This window comes from Callorhinus ursinus, unplaced genomic scaffold (genome assembly GCF_003265705.2).
Source record: "Callorhinus ursinus isolate GAN/ISIS: 27379988/994484 unplaced genomic scaffold, GSC_fseal_2.0 scaffold12, whole genome shotgun sequence".
In the NCBI taxonomy this organism is placed as follows: domain Eukaryota; kingdom Metazoa; phylum Chordata; class Mammalia; order Carnivora; family Otariidae; genus Callorhinus; species Callorhinus ursinus.
In genome coordinates this window covers 52,781,089-52,796,217 of record NW_027397074.1, presented here as the reverse complement: position 1 = coordinate 52,796,217, position 15,129 = coordinate 52,781,089, and the positions used below count along the sequence as shown (strand labels likewise).

General features: G+C 36.8%; 1 pseudogene; it reads left to right on the top strand.

Moving 5' to 3' along the window:
• The first annotated feature begins 3,066 nt into the window (after positions 1–3,066).
• LOC112825246 (Golgi phosphoprotein 3-like) lies at positions 3,067–4,021 on the top strand (annotated as a pseudogene).
• The last annotated feature ends 11,108 nt before the right edge of the window (positions 4,022–15,129 follow it).

Genomic DNA, 15,129 nt, shown 5'->3' with positions numbered 1-15,129 from the left:
TTTTCATTAAAGGGAGATGGTTTCAGTAAGGACACAACTTGAGGTTTCAATTCTCTTCTAAAATTTCCATTAAGTTTAAAGGTTTGAGGAAAAATATCATTTCTGGAAATGTTTATGATGCTTCTATAGGTAATGCAGTTATGAAAATGAGGTAGGTTTATGGACTACTGCCGTGTATGTTCCTAAATAAGAAATTGAAAGGCTAACACTGTGCTGATTTCAGTCCTCCCCTAGCAAAGGAGATGCATTTAGAGGCAGCGTCATTTGGAGACAATCCTGCTCAGCATATGGCTGCATTGCCCTTCCAATCATAAAGGGCAGAGAAGGTTTAGCATCACTAGGAACATTTCATAAGGCTCTTGAGGGAGTCGCCTTTTAAAGACCTCCCTTAATCTGATAGAGAATGTGAGAGGAAAACACACTTTGTAAATGCCTATTTGTGGTAACAGAATTTCTTTTGAAGGGCATTAGGCTATTTCTGTCTTAAAGGTTAAAGTAATTTTAAAGCATAAATGTTAGAGAGCCAAGTACAGAAGCTGAATGATAGTTCATTATCCAAATATCTAGCAATGTAGTACAAACCCAAAATGACTTTCTTTACCATAAAAGACTCCTCAGTTGGCTTTCTGGTGAACATGCTGTAGTAACCGTTTCAAGGTTCTGGTTTGTAGCTTCAGGGTGTGTTTTCTTGTTTTTGTTTTTATTTTTATTTTTAGTGCTTTATCTTTTCCCTTCCAGCTGTGGTATTGTCACCCCGGTGTATAAAGCAAATAGAAAACAGTGGCCTTGGTAACAAAGAGACTAGAGATCTCTACAAAGAGGAGAAAAAGAAAACTAAAGACCTGCTCAACAGAAGAGAGGGAGATAATTAATATGCATTATGCCCTCTAACCCCCTGCCCCCCACCGCTTTACCACATTCCCTGCTCTTCTACTTCTCTCCCCTCCAGTCACGCCGACCTTCTTGCTGCTTCTTGCACAGGACAAGCTCATTCCACTCCAGAATCTTCACACTTGTCCCTCCCTCATCCTGAAGTTCCCTTTGGTCTTTCAAATTAAAATGCCCCTCTTCAGAGAGACCACCCCCTCACCACTGCACCCCTTTCTGCCCCTTTCGCCTGCACTATTTTCCTTCGAAACACTTAGTATACCGGATTGTACTTGTGTTCTCTCTACCACTAGACGGTTAGCTGCATGAAGCTGGGGACACGCTCTGGTTCCTAGCTACATCCCAAGCAACAAGAACAGTACTCAGGGCCCATGGTAAGCACATTACAAATACTTACGGCATGACTCGATGGAATAATTTTTATTATATTCATTTTCTCAATGTGATGCTTTAAGTTAAATATTCTATCTTCCCTTCCTTGCATTATACAATGATAACTCAGAAATGCAAACTTAAGGGAGGGAGGCTGCATAGCTCTGTCTTTATCTATTTAATTCAGATTGATGGTGAGACCTCCAGTTGACCTTCTATGCCTAGGACTATGTAGAGATGGATTGAAGGGGCAATTTTTGGACTAAGAGGGAAGATTATTTGTGCACAATGATCCATTTGGAGATGAAAGTTAGCCTCTCTTTAATTGGGAGATTTAGCAACTACCTGGGCTTCTTCAGAAAGAGTAAAGGAATTATTTGAGAGGCTTAACTTTTTCATCCCTACAGGGCACTTTTATAAGGTAGGCACTAAGGAATCAGAGTCACAGATTCAATTGGCATCAAAACACAGTGACATGATTTCCCACAGATATGAGTTCTAGGGCCCCAGATTATGACGATTTCTGGTTATCTTTTTCACTGCCCTCAGACTATCAAGGATAAAGAAATCTGATTATCTTTTGAAACAGTGCCTTGTCTTTAAACGTATCCAAAGTCCTTAAGTGCTGCCTATTCCTGATTTGTTCTTCAGGAGCCTTTTTATTTTTAGGTTTACTTTTTGCAACTAAAAAGTTTAGTTCATTCCCTCAAGGAAATGTAATAGCCTTTTCCCTGGAAATGAAACCTAGAAACACTTGTCCTGAGTGATATACCTCCTATTTGGGGTTTGCACACAGATTTTGCTGGACATTTCCAGGGCATTGTTTGACATTCACAAGTAACATGTAAAATTGAGTATATGGTACCTTTGTCACACATTAAAGTGATATGAGCCATGCTTAAGCTAAGAGACACAAGATTTTTGATTTCTCCCATAGCAAGAAATTAGATCCTGTAACATGTCCTTGGTAATTTCAAATCTTTGTGCAGACATTGGCGCCATATGCATAATATACCCCAGTGGTACCATTTCAAGGTTGCAGAGTCACATTTTGTAGACGAATCATTTATAATCACCACTGTTACTGCAGCATTGTCTGTCACACTTTGCTCTGCATGGGTGTTTCTATAACAAATTTTAAAGGTGCTAAGCAATTTTTTAAAAAAACACAAGTTAATGCTTAGTGTGTTTGAGATATTTCTTAAGGACTCTCACAAATGTCACCATGTACCTTGGAAAGGGAGTTGTATAAGAGAAAAGAGAATGCTAACCAAACTTCTTTAATGAGTTATATTAGTGATCATTTATCCAAACACTAGAACAATCCTGTGGGCGTTGTAGACATGTAAACATTATTGTACTTTTCCACCAGGAAAATTTACCTTTTAGATTATAAAGAATCCAATGAGGCAACAGGGCTCAGATGTCTCTATTTGTTTAGTCCTACTTGGTCACATTAGAAGACACATGAGGATTCGTTCACTCATTCATCCATTCATTCACATGAATTCATTTGTTCATTCATATTTTTCTTTATTTTTAAATTTGACCCTCTTTGTAACCCTGCAAAGTACATATTACACTAAAAATCAAATATCAAAGCAGTTAAAAGGGTAGGCTTTCAGAGTTTGAGTTTGACAGGCCTAAGTTAAAATCCCAGCTCTAGTGTGTTATTCCTTCTCTGCATCGAAGGATCAGGAAGTTTGCGCTCTCTGAGTGGCTGAGAAGTTTTTTTTACCTACTAGGACAGGGTTGGGGGAGGGACATGGGGGAACAGTTGTCCTCCTAAAATAGGGCGCAAGCTGCTGCCTGTGTCCGGCCGTAACCCAGGAGTAACGTCAGAAACAGGTGAGAATGACCACTTTAACTCACCGGGCTCATCGCACTGAAGTAGGCAAGAACTCTGAAAAGAAGTTGGAAAGTGAGGAAGACACTAATCAAGACAGGAGCCCAGACCATGAAGACTCTGGTGACTCTAAGGATATTCACCTCACCCTTATGGAAGAAGTATTGCTCCTGGGACTAAAGATAAAGAGGGCTACACATCTTTCTGGAATGACTGCGTATCATCTGGCCTGCGAGGGGTATCCTGATAGAGCTGGCCATGCGGGGTTGCATCTATCCGGAACCCCCCACGATGTGTAAGAAGCAACTACTAGACAGAAAGTACTGCTAAAGTTAGATAGCCCAACAGGGGATGTGTTACTGGATGAAACTCTCAAACACATCAAAGCAACTGAACCCACAGAAACCATCCAGACATAGACAGAGCTACTCACAGGTGAGACCTGGAACCCCTTCAAATTACAGTACCAGCTGAGAAATGTAAGAGAGCGAATTGCAAAGAACCTAGTAGAAAAGGGTATTCTAACCACTGAGAAGCAGAATTTCCTCCTATTTGATATGACTACTCATCCAGTGACCAATACAACAGAGAAACAACGACTAGTCAAAAAACTTCAAGATAGTGTCCTAGAGCAGTGGGAAAATGACCCTCAGCATATGGACAAGCAAACATTAGCACTCCTGGTGCTAGCCCACTCCTCTGATGTGCTAGAGAATGTCTTATCCTCTCTGACTGATGACAAGTATGATGTGGCAATGAATCGAGCCAAGGATCTACTAGAACTGGACCCTGAAGTGGAGGGGACAAAGCACAGTGCCACGGAGATGATCTGGGCTGTGCTGGCAGCCTTCAATAAATCCTAAAGCCAGTGGGTGGGTTTCTCCTTTTCCCCTGCTGGCTGGTGACTGTCAGAGAGATCACACTGAGTTTTGTGTGATGAGATGTTTTTCATCATTTTTTTCCTTCTCTTGAATCAGATTTGTGATTTGGGGAGAGCAGCTTCAGGCCTTCTCCATAAACTTTGGCCATTGTAAACAGACTTTATTTCTCCTTATTTTTCCACGACAGAGGTGAATAAACTAGGTGAACCCCCCCAAAAAAAATCCCAGCTCTACTACACCCCAGCTATGTGACACCCAAAGTCATTTAACTTTTCTGTACCTCAGTTTTCTCATGTGTGGAATGGGAACAATGACAAAACCTCCTTATTAAGTTATTGTTCGGATTAAATGAGATCATTAATATCAGTATCTGATAAATAATTGTTCAACATTAGCCATTATTTCTTTCATAGTCACATTACAGATAAGATGATAGATTTAGAGAGGTAATGTAATTCACCCAAAATTGCACTGCTAGCAAGTGATGACTGACTGCAGAGGTAATGTGCTTACATTTGCTTCATAGCTTAGAATGAGGAGGAGAACCGAGGATTAGTTCACTCATACAGGATGGCTGGGAGGGCCACCTGTAATACTGAATGTGAGACCATGTTGGTGCCTAAGCATTGCTGTCACAGAAATTGAGCTCACCAAACCCATATCCTTTCCCTCCTAGGCTCACAGCTAGACTACAGCTGGTACCCTCTCTTGTATTAGGTATGCCATGTAACTGAATTCTGGTCAGTGGAATGTGGGCAGGAGTGTTGAGCATCAATGCCAGGTATGGCATGTAAAAATTTACCATGCACAATATTTGTGATATTCTCTTTGCCTTCTGCTGGTTGGGAGGATGATCTCCAGGGCAACCTTTGGTCTATACATAGATAACTGGAATCTACAAGAAGGAAGGAACCTGAGTCCTTGAATCACTGCTACAGAAAAGGTCACCACCATTCAGGAGCCCCCATTTTGCATTTTGGAAGTCATCTGAAAGAGAAATAAACTTCTATTGCATTTGAAAACTAATATTTTGGGATTTTTTAAAAAAATATTTACTTATTTTTGAAAGAGAGAGAGAAAGAAGGGGAGGTTGGTGCAGAGAGACAGGCAGAGAGAGAATCTCAAGCAGATTCCCCACTGAGGATGGAGCCCAATGTGGGGCTTGATCTCACAACCCTGAGATCATGACCTGGGCTGAAACCAAGAGCTGGACACTCAACTGACTGAGTCACCCAGGCGCCCCAGTATTTTGGGATTTAATTGCTAAAGTAGCTAGCATTACCTTCATTGGTACAATTGCCCAGCACCAACCTCTATGGCTGAATAAGTAGGGTGTTACAACTGCCCGGGAAACATGAGATATCACTGTAACTTCTTTTACCCATATATTCAATAGTATATAACATAAACCTTTAGGAGGCATAAATGGGATACACATTTCTATCCTGTATTTTATAAATACTAGAAATATATCTTTAAACAATTACTCATAGGACTTTGGAGTCAGAAAGATTTTAAAAGTCACCTAATTCAACTCATCCTGAGTCTGTATTGTACTATAGTATCCCTATGTGGATTAAGTACTAACTCACTTTTAGACTGTTTCACTATGAAATAAAATCCATCATTCATTCTAGGTGGCATATAGCACAGAATGGAAGTTCAAGACTCATGCCCCATCCATACCTAAAGGCACATATGTTTTGGCCCATCATCACTTCTGTTTTAAGTTAAATTTTAATTGATGCAGGCATTCTCCAATCTTCCATAGACCCCACCACTCCCTATTATCACCCCTTCTCCTCCATACATCTGTGTTATTTTTCTGGTCCCTGAAGCATTTGGGTTTGTGTGCCTTGCTTAGCCTTAAGATAAAAAGATTTACATTCAATCCTCAGCTCTCCACTTTTCCTAGTTTTGTGACCCTTAGCAAGCTCCTTAATCTTTTTGAGTTTTCTCATTTATAAAATGGGTTTAAGAACTTTGGCCTCTCTTATAGATAGTAAGTAGTATGAGGAATACATGAAATAAGGTGCTATAGAGACTAAAATATCAGAATTATTACTGGAACAAATATTTTTATTTACATCTTCCATGTGAAAATCTTTGAAATATTTGAAGGAAATGATAATGTCATTCTTGTGGCTTCTCTTCTCCAGTCTAAATCTCCCCATCTCTTTCAATTATTCTTTAAATGGCATTATTTCAGTCGCCTTATGGTTGTACACCAGGTTGGGGATGTAAAGGCTGAGTGTGGACTATGGTAGACAGAAAATACCGTGCTTAGTATGAAAAGAGAAGCCAATATTCAGCTGATTGTTACCAGATGGCAATAATCAGTAGTCCAACATTTCAAATGAAGGAGGCAATCCGGATTTATATATAAAATTTCCCAATTTTTAAATGTTGGAAAATGAATTCATTTTTTAATATTGGCCTAGAGGCCTCTAGCTTATAAAACTTTATGTCAAATTTTTAGGCTTTGATTCATATATATTTTATTTATTTATTTATGATCTTATTTATTTATTTATTTATTTATTTATTTAACAGAGAGCAAGAGAGCACAAGCAGGGAGAGCGGCAGAGGGAGAGAGAGAGCAGGCTCCCCACTGAGCAGGGAGCCCGATGTGGGGCTCGATCCCAGGACCCTAGGATCATGACCTGAGCCAAAGGCAGATGCTTAACCAGCTGAGCCACACAGGCACCCCTAAATAATTTTTTTTTAAATTTTAATTAAAGTATTAGCACTGGCCTAGGGTCACTACCATGCTCCAGAGCACTACCAACCTATAAGTATACATTCCATCTGGCTAAGATTAAGCCATGCTATATCCTCACTATAACTTTAAATTTCTATAAATTATCTAAGAAAAAACAGTCATCTTTTTACTGGATTTTTTTTTTTCCAACAGCTTGACTAAACTTTAGGCAAGTTTCTTCGTGACTATATACCCCTGACGTCTCTTTTCTTAAGAGTTTTACATTAGAAAACTTGCAATTGTAATTTTTTCCTGTCTTTCCAAAACGTATATCTTTTTCTAGACTCTTTGTAGTTTTGCAATCTTAGAATGTCTTTCTCAAAGGCTTGGGAGCCATCCCTTTGAAATGTAAACATCAAGAAAGATTATACCCCTATCTTCCAGTCTCTGTAGGAGGGTAAAAGCCTAACTTCCATAAGCACCAATATTCAAACACAGATGGTCTAACCACATAATCAACCTCCCCAACATCCTCCCATACCCTTTCATAGCTCAACCCAATGCTTGAATTCTGCTTTTTATTTCAAGGGAGTTGAGTTCAAGCTCTCTCTCCATTGCAATAGTCTTCTATTGCAATAGTCTTGAATAAAATCTTGTCTAACTCCATCTGTCACAGTTTTTCTCTGACATGAAAATATCATTAAATAAACAAATTGAGTTTAACCCTATATATAGCCACTATTAAATATGAACATTATTAAAAATAAGTTTTGGGAACATGAATGAAATATCCAAGTTTTCTATATTTTATTCTCCAAGAAACTACTTGGTTGTAGTCTTGCTAAGGGCTTATTTTCAATGATTAAGACACAATCTTTAATGATAAAAGGAAAACAGTTTTAAATAATGACTATTTCTGGTACAGAGTAGCTAATTTTAGCAATGCTAATTTTATCCTCAAGTCCTTTATTTTAGTTTTAACAAAGTATTTTTAAAGGCTGTCCTTTTGGTAGAGGTTTTTTGTTTTCTTACTAGCACAATATCTGTGGTATGTTTTTGAGGTGATTATAATAGAAACAAAGCCTTTTTGGAAAATAATTTGGTACAATTTGAAAATGTCAATATAAGTTTTTCCATAATAATATCATCGCCAACAATCAGAGTAATTTAGGAGATTTCAGGCTGAGGGATGGTTTTTTGATGACATTGCAGATAGATAAAAATACATGCTGTTCATATTGTTAAATGGCTTAGTACTTTTTGGTAACCTGTATATATAAAAGTGATGGCGGTTGAACCAGTGTCACTGATTGTGATCATGGCAGCTATGGGGTTAAAATAGTAAAAGCATAGCAGTGCCAAAAATTGTAATTGGATTGTACATAACCTGTTCTTCACTTAGTTTCTGGAATGTCCTTGAATTAATTTTAAAATCAAATGCCTTTTCTAAACAACTGTATGGAGCTGAACTATAGACCTTGAAGTTTCACAAAATTTTTCCTTAAATAGAGCTATCACTAAACTTTAGTAAATAGAAATAAAATGACATATAGATAGGTATATCAATTTTTTTTTACTTCTTGTTAACCATAGACTGTGGATATTATCAATTTTTCTGGACTCAATATTTAGCAATTTAGTACACAATTGAAACAAACTATTTTACAGATTTTCATAAACACTAGATTTCAAAAGTAAAATTTTTTGGAAATGTATCTTTTAATGATCTATATAAGGTTTTATTTTTATGTATCTCAGGACAAATATTGACAGAATGAAACGAGTTTCATCATCAATTCAATTCCTATTTTTCATTTTCATATATGTAAAGATTAGGAAACTTTTCTAACATAAATAAATAGATGAAATGAAAGATGTTTTTATAGGAAAGAATTCAATTGTTTGAACATTTAAATATAGGTTAAAAATGACATTATGATCTGTTATTAAAAATAACTGACAACTCAATTTGATCTTTTGTCAATTTTGTTGAAATCAAAGAATTAGAAATGACTATCCTTGTAAAGAGATTTATACCTAATTATTAGTCATTCACGTTCTCAACACCTAACATTAACCATTTTAGAAAACTTTTTGGCCTGTAGACTTTACAGTGTGTGGAAATGCACCATGTTAAGATTGGAGATTGATAATGTATGCCTTTTGTCTTTGAGAGGGAATAAAGTAAGCAGATCAAATTTGGAAGATCTGGAATGGAAAATGATTCCCCTAAAAGTACATAAGCCCTACACCTCCTGGAAAATCTTCATATACTTAGGGGTAACCCAAGAAAAAAAAATAAAGAAAGCAGCTCCTAAAAAAGGAGATAACTCCTTGCTCCTGCCTCAAGAATCTCTTTAGCCAATGCCCAGCTGACTTAGAAGTCACGATTACTTATATTAAAAAAAAAAAAAATGACCCCCAGCAGATTGTGACAATGATTTAAGTTGGAAAACCACAGAAATAAAGGGGAGACAATTTTGTTTAGGACCAGATGGTCACTGGGTTCCCATTGGTCTTATCAGTTTATTAGCTATGTGACCCTGGGCAAAATATTTAACTTCTCTGAGCCTCAGCCTTTTCATCTGTATAATAAGGGTAACAAGTAGGTACTGTTAGGAAGATTAAATGATGTAATATATGTAAATCACTTAACACAGTATCTGATACATGCGAGGTATTCAATAAATAATGGCTCCAGTCATTGTCATCTTTGTCATGATCACCACCATTTTATTGGCTGGAGTTATTCCCTGGAAGTTGCCACTATATAGCCCCATAGTGTCATGGAAAACAAGTGGGTATTAGGGGTCAGATCCTTCTTCATTGTGCTCTACCATGGAGGTAATTATGGGGAAAATCAGACGGACTGCATGAGTATGAGAGAACTACATAGGAGGGAAGGCAACACTCTAGCAAACTTCAATACTTTCCTCCCAAAGGGAAAATTAGAAATAATGAGAAACCAAAAATTCAGATATAAAAAGCCTCAAATATTTAAATTCTTTCATCCACTAAACATATGTCAGACCATTATATAATTTCAGCAATTTGATCCCATTTAGGAGATTTAATGACCTTACTTTAAAAATCATATAAAAATTAAATTCAATAAAAATTAATGTATACTCATATCTACCTAACTTAATGAGAAAAATTAGGTTTAGCTATAAAGGTCTCCAAATTTGATTTAAGGTATATGTGCCTGTCACAGGAAAATGGAGAAGATGTAAAAAATCTTTTGGGTCTTGGGAAGAGGTAGGCACTTAAATTTAGAGACTAAATGAGAGCTAAGGGAAATCCATTACTTTAATCTCACCAAAAGTACGTTAATCAAATAATAGCAGCACAAGAAGGATTTAGATCTTTAAGTGCCAAAATACAGGATTAATTCATAAAACCACAGGATTATTCTGTTAACAATTTTGTGAAAATGATTTCCACTAGTGATCAGACAATAGCTAGGAAGAACTTTTTGAAGGGAAAAATAAAATTCATCTGTCATATATATCAATTATTATTAATATAAGGATATTGAATATCCAGATGATAATGCAAAATAATCTCCTAAAATGTAAATTTCAATCAGATTAGAAATGTTTAATTGTCATTCAAGTAGAAACCAAATAGTCAGAGTTTTAGAAATTGCAGACTGACAGGGTAGTGATGACTTCAGAGGAGAACATGCTCATGACACAATTTATGAGTGGTTTCAGCTTGAAAGTCAAAATGGAAATCTCCAAAGCATTGATGTTTTACAACGGGGTAGTATATGAAAATGAGCAAACACAGCTTTTCAGCTAAAGTTTTAATATTCCAAAATATAAAGAATTAATGACTTTCAAATTTATTCTGTCATGATATAATCTGGAGTAATTTTATATGCTTTATTAGTTCATACTTCTGCTAGGTCCTTTAAGATATTTTTGTGATATATCTTCACTGAAGACTAACTTATTAAGCAAGAACCCTTAGTAAGTCTCTGAAAAGTTTCTCTAACTTTTATGATAGAAGAACTATATTAAAAATTGTTCAGTGAATTTAGTTGAAATAATAACATCGCTCGGCATCAGGAAAATCCAAATCAAAACCTCAATGAGCTACCACCTCACAGCAGTCAGAATGGCTAAAATTAACAAGTCAGGAAACGACAGATGTTGGCAGGGATGCGGAGAAAGGGGAACCCTCCTACACTGCTGGTGGGAATGCAAGCTGGTGCAGCCACTCTGGAAAACAGTATGGAGGTTCCTCAAAAAGTTGAAAATAGAGCTACCATATGACCCAGCAATTGCACTACTGGGTATTTACTCCAAAGATACAAATGTAGGGATCTGAAGGGGTACGTGCACCCCGATGTTCATAGCAGCAATGTGCACAATAGCCAAACTTGCCAAGATGTCCATCGACAGATGAATGGATAAAGAAGATGTGGTATATATGTATATATATATATATATATATATACACATATATACACACACACACACACACACACACACACACACACACACACACACACAATGGAATATTATGCAGCCATCAAAAGGAATAAAATCTTGTCATCTGCAACGACGTGGATGGAACTGGAGGGTATTATGCTGAACGAAATAAGTCAATCAGAGAAAGACATGTATCATATGATCTCACTGATATGAGGAACTCTTAATCTCAGGAAACAAACTGAGGGTTGCTGGAGTGGTGGCGGGGTGGAGGGATGGGGTGCCTGGGTGATAGACATTGGGGAGGGTATGTGCTATGGTGAGCATTGTGAATTGTTTAAGACTGATGAATCACAGACCTGTACCTCTGAAACAAATAATACATTATATCTTAAAAAAAAAAAAGAAGATAGCAGGAAGGGAAAAATGAAGGGGGTGGAATTGGAGGGGGAGATGAACCATGAGAGACTATGGACTCTCAGAAACAAACTGAGGGTTCTAGAGGGGAGGGGGGTGGGGGGATGGGTTAGCCTGGTGATGGGTATTAAAGAGGGCACGTTCTGCGTGGAGCACTGGGTGTTGTGTGCAAACAATGAATCATGGAACACTACATCAAAAACTAATGATGTAATGGATGGTGATTAACATAATAAAAAATAAAATATAAATAAAAAAATATTCCTAGGAAAATAACATCATATGGGTGATATGTACATTATAGTTTAATGTAAGTATTAAAGTTGGCTCTGACACAAAATTTATGAAAGTGGGGGTTTTTTTGCTATTAAAAATATACAAAAAACAAATGTTCCTATCTTCTTTGGGCTTCAAACTATGGTAAATTTAGAATTGTAATAAAGAGGAGACTACAGACTGCCATAAAGTCTGCTTAACATGGTGAGAGTGAAGCTGATGACTTGGCAGTCTCTGAAAAGAAATGGGATCTGACTAGGTGAAAAATACTGAGAAGTGGGAAAAGGCGTGGGGAAGGTGTGAGGATGGAAGTACAAGGGTTCACTGGGTAATACAAACAGGGAGAGAAAAGCAGCTTGTCTCTAAAAGTTCTTGTGAACCGATGTGCATTGAGATAAATTACCTTTGCAAGGATTTCTGAGATGCTGAAGTGAAAGTGCAAAGAATGCTGTCCAACTACTGCTCACACTATTTTTCTAAAAATCAATAGACTCTAGAATGCATTCCCTCTCTGTTAGATTTCCTGTGATTTCTCTCCATTTATGTTAGAGTCACTGATTTAAATTTAATTTATATGAAGTTTGATGTTCAAATGAATTGTTATCATTTTCAAATAAGATAAAATTTAAAAATACCATTTGGTATCTGTTAATGGCAATTCAAAATGCATAAACTATTATTTAATATAATACTTACATTTTCCCACTGAAAACAATATAAAAGCACTAACTTCCTCCTTCTTCCTCCTGCCAAAAATCCAGAAAACTCTACATTCTAAAATTTTCTTTTAGTAAGTGCTATCTTTGATTCTCTTGTTAATGTTAGAAAAAAAAAGATGAATTGGGATAAGCAGCAAGAAAAATGACAATGGCCCATGCATAAATATTCAATTAGTCCATCCTCTGAATACAGTCTCTCCACTATGTGTCCATTCTAAATTTAATAGGAACTGTGATAAGGAAAAACAGCAAATAAGAATCATTTAGCAATCCAAATTAAAAATATTAAGTATCGGCCTCCACCTCTCTTTATCCCTGCTGACATCTCCCCCAGTGGTTTTAACCATTATCTAGTAGTTTCTGGTACATAATAAGCATTCATATGTAAGTCAAATGAATGACTATTTCATCTGATTTCACATAAAACCAGAATGTAGAATAGAATAGAACCAATAGAATAGAACCAAATACAAACTTAGGATGAATACATGCTAAATATGATTCCTCTGATTATCTGGGGAGATATAAACCATACATAAACATCTAGTAATTAATTTGAACATCATATTATATCTAAATGTATATTCTTATAATCAAGTGATATGTATTAAACAAGACATAAACAAGTAATATATATTACCGGCAAGACTCCAGAATGCTGTTCTGGATTGCAAAATTCTAGAAAGAGGCTCTAAAATGTTATGGCAGCACATTTACCCCTCCCACCTTTCTCCAAAGTCCACATGACATCCACAAATATATGAGTCTCAATTTTTCAACAGCAAAGAACCTTTCTTTGCACCAACCTTCCTACCAACTAGAATGAGAAATCTAAGCATTTTATTTTACTGAGCACTACCAAGGACTTGCAGGTCAAGATTCTCAACACAAGAAAATTCCAAAGAGATGTTATGACATCTGGCCCATTCTTTTCCTTTCTAATTCCTGTAGGTTTTCCTGAAATATTTTCTGAAAAACCTATTTAAATTATAACTACTGAGACAGAGTCAGAGTCATTTAGATATACAGTTAGAGACAGTGTGAGAGCATCAGTAACTCTCTTAACATTGTCTTGGTCTTTCTAGTCTGTGTTCATGACTAAGGCCTTGAAGTAGTCCCTTTGAGGAGGCAGAACGGAATGCCAATATTTCCTATATATTACAGGTTATCTTGCGGAATGTGTATGCAGCTTAGGGCACATAGGAAGCCTTTTAAGGAAGGCATTGTCAGGCCTATTGAATTTCATGTAGTTTCATCCAAAGCTTTTTATGATGTCTTCTGCCTTCATGAATAAAATCAGATATGCTGAGAGAAAACCAGGACTGCTTAGTGGTCACATGATCAATTAGGCTGCTTATTGAAAGAGGTAACTTTGAACCCTTTCATGATGGAATAGAAAAATAAATGACTTAACTCATCTCCCAACTTCATTCATCTCTCCAGAAGAGGCTTTCACCAAGTGCACTGCAGGAAGAGATTATATGGAGAAGAGAAAAACAAGAGATAGTTGGAATCTAATATTTCCTAGGCCTCTCCACACTGTACAAAGAACTCAGGACTTCAAGCCAACACCAGAGAAGGCAGGGCAGTTCATGAGGCACTGTGCTCACGTGAGGTCTCCCAGCCATAAAGAGGAGTACGGTAATGAGCTTGATGAATTATGTACAAATTTCCTTAAGTCGTTTGTCTTTCTGTCTGAATTCAAACAATCTGAGACAGTACTAGACAATTTTAGTGACTTATGGTCAATTGGCCTCCCTACTTATGGTTAAATAATAGTGTGTTCCTCCTAATTTCCTAGTTGCTGTGTGTGAGAGGCTTTCACATTTTTCACAGAAGCAATGGGCTGCATGCAGGCAGCATTCATAAATGTCTGATATTAGCATTTCCTAGGCACTCCCAGGTGCCATAAGATGCCCTAGTCTTGAAAATCCCAAAAAGTTCGGAAAATGACAAAGTTTATCCTTATTTCAAGATCTTTTGGGACCCTATCTCTATAAGCGTGAAGGCAAAGGGAACCCTCGCTTAACAGACATTACATGTAACTTACACAAAGAGTCTGTGGTACTTTTTCTCATGCCTCAGGGAATTTTTCCTGGCTTCATTTCCCATTTTCTGTCAGAAATTGCTTCACAGTTTTTGGGTTTCATGCTGAAACTTTTATCTTGATTCTATCTCCCTACCTGACTTCTTGCTTTGATGGTTTGTCATACGCATTTCATTTTGCCTTTAGATGCTTGATCAAATCTTAATATTTTGGTTTATTTGCTTCAGAATTTTTCTACAGACTAAAGCATTATAGATAGTGCTAAAGTCCCCTCATGCACGCCTCCCTGGTGCCGATTCTTTCCTCCCAAGCAGTAGCTACTTTCTTGAATTTGATATTTATTATGCTATCCACGTTTCATATCAAAACTAAATTCAAATACATCCATAGACAGGTATATGACTTTGTTTTGCAGGCTGACTGGATTCATTGCCAGGCAATATGTTTTTTAAATTCAGCATCATATTTGAGATTTATCCATATTAACTTATATAACTTTATTTTAATTGCTGTATTTGGTATTACCACACAACAATTTATTTG